Genomic DNA, 6,292 nt, shown 5'->3' on the forward strand with positions numbered 1-6,292 from the left:
CGGGGAGAGTCTCTTAAACGGCAGCCCCAGGACTCTGCTAAGGACATAGACACCCCATTGTGGACGGTTTCTCCATTGCAATATATTTAGCGTTAGGCGTTGGGGGTTTTGCTTCAGTGTCGCTGCTCTGATCAGTTACAGATTGGCGACCACGTGGATTCCCTCAAGCATCCTGATTTGTTCCCTCTCTCACTCACTCTCGCTTATTTTTCTTTTGTATTTGCCGCCCCCCCTTCTTTAATATGCATAACGGTCTGCAGAGGTAATAGGCAGGGGACTGAGTGACAGTCTTTACAAAACTGTGTCAACAGGATTTCTTCCCGACCTCCACCCCTGAGAAAACATAAACCGGCTGGGTTCTGAGTAACCTCTTCCTTTCAAGCACTCTTCTTTGGGCACAGGTGGGAGGTCTGCAGGCTGAGTGGGGACAGCAGGAAGGAAGAATGTCTGTGAAGATTGTGTGAAGTCCTCAGACTCAAGCCTCTAAGTAGAAAACTCCTTGATAAAATCTAGTTTGTCTCTTTGCCTCCTGACTCGTCCAGAAGGAGCCAGAGCAAGTCGGAATTTGGTTTATTATTGGAGCTTTTAAGGTGGAAAGAATAATAACATATTTCTTGAGTGCTGTGAGCCTGAGTGCTTTATGCGCATTCAATTCTCACCAACCCTCCGAGATATTTCTGATTTTACCAATGGGGAAACTGGCGTAATGTCCAAAGTCACACAGCTGGTAAGTGGCAAGACCAAATCTCGTTGGGGTCTGACACCACTATCAACTAACCATACTGCTGATTCCCCAAAAGACATACTATGCCACCTCACTCCCATTAGGAAAACAACAAGTGTTGGTGAAGACGTGGAGAAATTGGAACCTTTGTGCACAGTTGGCAGGAATATAAAATGGTGCAGCCATTGTGGAAAACAGTATGGTGGTTCCTTGAGGGAAAAAAAAAAATTACTATATGATCCAGCAGTTCCACTTCTGGGTATATACCCAAAAGAACTGAAAGCAGGATCTTGAGGAGATATTTGTATACCCATGTTCATGGGAGCATTATTCACAATAGCCAAAACATGGAAGCAAACCAAGTGTCCATCAACCAGTGAACGGATTACCAAAATGTGGCATACTCATACAATAGAATATTATTCAGCCTTAAAAAAAGGAACGAGGGCTTCCCTGGTGGCGCAGTGGTTGAGAGTCTGCCTGCTAATGCAGGGGACACGGGTTCGAGCCCTGGTCTGGGAGGATCCCACATGCCACGGAGCAACTAGGCCCGTGAGCCACAACTACTGAGCCTGCGCATCTGGAGCCTGTGCTCCACAAGAGAGGCCGCAATAGTGAGAGGCCGGCGCACCGTGATGAAGAGTGGCCCCCACTTGCCACAACTAGAGATAGCCCTTGCTAAGAAATGAAGACCCAAAGCAGCAAAAATAAATTAATTAATTAATAAACTCCTATCCCCAAAATCTAAAAAAATAAAAAAGAAACTTCACCTGTATCTGGGACTCTTTTTCTAACTGTGAAGTGTGTATAATAATAGTATATACCTCATAAGATCGCTGTATTAAATGAACTAACATAGTAAAGTGTTATAGTAATATATATATTTTCAATACCCAGGTATGTTCCAATAAAATGTGTATTATAATGTTACCTTAAAATTCTCTGCTTGTATAATTTGTAATGAATAAATGGAAGACATTTATTTGAACTAGTATTTCTAAATACACTATTTCACTCTTCCAACCTCTCATATTTTAACTATATTTGCTCAGTTTTATAACAGATATATTGATTAGAAGTAGGTGAAAATATATACTCTAAAGAAGCTTATTTCAATGTTGTAATAATTTAGAATCTTAGTCTATCAGTAAATATATGAAAATATTATTTGCATTTCTTAGTTATAATTTAAAAAAAAAAAAAAAAGGAACGAAATTCTGTAATATGTTACAACATGGATGAATCTTGAGGACTTTATGCTAAGTGAAATAAGCCAGACACAAAAAGACAAATACTGTATGATTCCACTTATCTGAGGTCCTCAGAGTAGTCAAAATTGTAAAGACAGAAAGTATAATGGTGGTTGCCAGCGGACAGAGTGAGGGGAGAATGGGGCGTTATTGCTTAATAGGTATAGAGTTTCAGATTTATAAGATGAAAAGATTTATGGGGATGGATGTGGAAATAACTTCACAGCAATGTGAATGTATTTTTGAAAAAAGGCATTCTATGCCTTACTCATAAGTTACCTTAAACTGCATGTGCTTTATTTAATTCTTTATTTTAAATTTTAATTCCGCTTATTTTTCCTGACTACCTAATATATTAATATGGTTAAAATTTTAAAGAAATAAAGTTTTCACTCCACTCTTACTTTAACTACCCTCTCCTCCCGCAGTCATACCTTATCCTTTCTTAGGGGCAACTAAGGTTATCAGTCTCTTGTATATTCTTCCAGAGGTAGTCTGTACCTATACAAGCAAATACATATAGAAGTTTTTCCTCAAATGAAAAAATATCAAACCCATTTCCTATATCTTGCTTAGAAATCTATATCTTGGAAATCATTCTGGTCAGTAGACAGCATTTCCTCATTCTTGGGGCTGCATGGAATAGGTGTAGCATACTTTATTTAACCAGTTCTCTGTTAGTGGGCATTTATTTCCAAACTTTTGCTATTTCAAACAATGCTGCAGTGCACAACCTTGAACATATGTTACTTTGCAAGCATGCAAATATATCTGTAGTATACATTTCTAGAAGTGGAATTTGCTAAGTCAAAAGGTATATGCACCTATAATTTTGATAAATGTATGCCATGTTGTCCGCTGTAAAGATTGAGTTGCTGCCCTGTAAAGATTGTACTAATCATACTCCCACCAGCAATGTTTGAGTGCTTTCTCCACACCCTTCCGAAAAGGATCTTTTAACTTCTTGATTTTTGCCAACTTAATAGACATGCACATATTTAAAATTTTTTTCCAAATGATATAAGGAAATTTTTAAGAAGGGCACCCCAAATTTTGCCCCTTCCTGCAAACTCATGAATTGCTTCTGGTTTAAAGGGACCTCTAGATGTTCATTCCCTTTTCTCCTGTCTCGAAAGATTTCTAGTTGCAAACCAGTATTGTGGTGAAACTAACATGGACTCAGATACAGTCATTGTAACTATGTGATCTTGAACCAGGCACCTAGGCTCATGATGCCTCAGTTTCCTAATCTGCAAAAATAAGGATATTAATAACAACTTCACAGGATTATTATGAAGACTGAATGACCTAATCCAAGTAAAGTGCATTCTCTCGCATTCAGAAAGAAACACTTCCTTAGTCATTGGTGAAGATACCCCCTCTCAAATAAGCAATTTCCTTTTTCCAAACAGGCCCCCAGTGGAAAACATTGCATTAGTAGTCCCCAAAGTCCTGGAACTAAGAAAAGAATGGTGGCTGAGTCATTTAAGCTTGCCCATAGGAAGGCTTGATCATCACTGAACAGAGAGGACTGTTCAGAATCCTTAGATGCTGCTTTCTTCTGGAGAAGGAAGAGCCAAGTCCGTTACTCTTCTACGAAGGCACCCTTCCATTAAGGAAGCAATGGTTGCATTTTGCTACTGCCCCTTCCATGAGTTTCCATTCCAAAAGAATTAGGTATAGCTATATCTGTGACTAAAAGGACTTTAAATAATCACCCCAGCATGAACAGCTGGCTTTCTGTAAAGGATTAGGTGTAGTCCTGGCCAAAGGCAAAGGCTAGATAATTTGGGGGCTGTGAGCTCCTTGAGAACAGGAGCTGAATATTGCTTTTCTTTGTATCCCCTGTGCCAAGCAGTGTCTGTATCAGCTAAATTAATATTTGTGGAATAAATGACCCTTCCCAGCTGCACTGTTGGACCTTGGGATTTATACCCAAGGGGTCTTATTTTGTCAGAGGCAGTCGCGTGTGCTGGGTTTTTAAAAAATACACTTTATTTAAAATCAGTTAAGTTGTCTCCATTTGAAACTGTACCGATGATCAAAGTTTATATCTCTCAAAGAGAAAAAAATAATAGGAATAATTATTATTTGATTATTACTGCTTCACCTTGCAGAAGCTTGAAGGAAATGTTAAACGAAAGCATTTCCTTTCCTTCTCTTCCTGGTTACCTGTAAATTGTACTCTTTTTTGTTTTTTTAAATAGTTATGGGACTTCCCTGGTGGCGCAGTGGTTAAGAATCCACTTGCCAATGCAGGGGACATAGGTTCGATCCCTGGTCCAGGAAGATCCCACATGCCCCGGAGCAACTAAGCCCGTGTGCCATAACTACTGAGCCCGCGCACTCTAGGCCCCGCGAGCCGCAACTACTGAAGCCCGCGCACCTGGAGCCTGTGCTCTGCAACAAGAGAAGCCACCGCAATGAGAAGCTCGTGCACCGCAGCGAAGAGTAGCCCCCGCTCGCCGCAACTAGAGAAAGCCCACGCGCAGCAACAAAGACGCAACACAGCCAAACAATAAATAAAATTAAAAAAAATTTTTTAAACAAATAAATATTTATTTGGTTGTATCGGCTCTTCATTGCGGCAGGCAGGCTCCTTAGTTGCGGCTCCAGGGCTCCTTAGTTGTGGTGGCATGCAAACTCTTAGTTGTGGCATGCATGTGGGATCTAGTTCCCTGACCAGGGATTGAACCTGGGCCCCCTGCATTGGGAGTGCGGAGTCTTATCCACTGCACCACCAGGGAAGTCCCTAAATTGTACTCTTATAGTAAGTCTTCTGATTGGTGTTCTTACCTTCAACCTCTGTGCTTTCTGATTTTCTGTTCTTTCATTTATTCAACTAGCATTTATTGAACATCTACTTTGTACCAGGTATTATGTTAGATCTGGAGATACAAAGATGTTATGTCACAAAACTTCCATAGAAACATGAAAAGGAAAGAGGTCTTTGAAAAACAAAGAGTACTTCAGTATTGCTCGAACACTAGGTACACGAGGGAAAGTGTCAAAAAATGACTGGCCAGGGGATTCCCTGGTGGTCCAGTGGTTAGGACTCCATGCTTTCACTGCTGAGGGCCAGGGTTCAAGCCCTAGTCAGGGAACTAAGATCGCACAAGCTGCGTGGCAGGGCAAAAAATAAAAAAGACTGGCCAAATCATATTAAGGAGTTTGGGATTTATTCTGGAAGGTTAGGGGGAAAGGACAGATTCCAAACAGAGACTGACACGAGGGAATTTGTGCCACACTACTGTAGCAACTGGGTGTAAGGAAGCAGGCTGATGGTGAGCCTAGAGGCAGAAAATGCAGTGAGGATATTTCTGACCTCTTCCCACGCCTTCAGACTCACATGTCTGAAGTACACTGAAATACTACTACGTGCAGTAGTCCAGATGATGGGAGCAGTGGCAGTGAAGATGTAGGAATGAGGACAGATTCCAGAGGTATTTAGCAGATAGAATGACTTTTGGTGTCCATTTAGATCTGGGGGATGAAAAGGAGGAGCTTGTCTCAGGTTGCCAGCTGCAGTCGATCAAGCAGATGGCAATACCACCAACTAAGATAAGGACAACAGGAGAAGGAAGGTGTTTTTGCTTGGAGATGATGAGCTTGGTTTTAGAACACTGGAGTTTAAGATCCTGTGAGATCTGCAGGTGGAGCTGTCTAATAGGCAGTTGGATGTCCTGGACTAGAGCTCAGGAGAAAAAGCTAAAAATACAGATCTGGGACTTGAAGCATGAAGATGGTCACTGAAACTATGGGCAGGGATGAGACCACACAGAAAGACTGTGTGTGGCACACAGAAGCAAATGTGTCAAGAATAGAACCAGAAGAAACTTATCTTTCTATCTAGTAGGCTAACAAAAAGTAGCCAGTGGAAGGAGACTGAGAAAGCATGCTCAGTGTGGGACTTCCCTGGTGGTCCAGTGGTTAAGACTCCGAGCTTCCACTGCAGGAGGCACAGGATCCCTGGATGGGGAACTAAGATCCCATGTGCCACATGGCATGGCCAAAAAAAATTTTTTTAATGAATTATTTAAAAAAAATTGTCAGTGAGATAAAAGGGGGCAAGAGGGAAGCCAAACGAAAAAGTGTTTCAACCAGAGGAGCTATAAACAATGTCAAATGTAGCAGAAAGTTCCAGAAGCAAAAAGGACTGAAGAGTGTTCTTCGTAGTCCCAGGGAAGTCGCAGGTGAGCCCTGTAAGTGCGGTGGCCGGGGAGACATGAAGTCTGGAGTCCGACTGTATTTGGTTGAGGAGGACAGGGAGAGAGCAAGAAGCCAGTGGAGGCAACTTTGGAGAGGCTCAGCCATAAAG

At 41.6% G+C, this 6,292-nt stretch overlaps 1 non-coding gene across 1 annotated transcript; it reads right to left on the reverse strand.

Annotated features, from left to right (window-relative positions):
* Positions 1-4,648: 4,648 nt before the first annotated feature.
* On the reverse strand, positions 4,649-4,721 carry TRNAG-CCC (transfer RNA glycine (anticodon CCC)). Its single transcript has one exon. It is a non-coding gene; the product is annotated as a tRNA-Gly (tRNA).
* Between the last annotated feature and the right edge of the window lie 1,571 nt (positions 4,722-6,292).

This window comes from Lipotes vexillifer, unplaced genomic scaffold (genome assembly GCF_000442215.2).
Source record: "Lipotes vexillifer unplaced genomic scaffold, Lipotes_vexillifer_v1.1 scaffold753, whole genome shotgun sequence".
Lineage (NCBI taxonomy): Eukaryota > Metazoa > Chordata > Mammalia > Artiodactyla > Lipotidae > Lipotes > Lipotes vexillifer.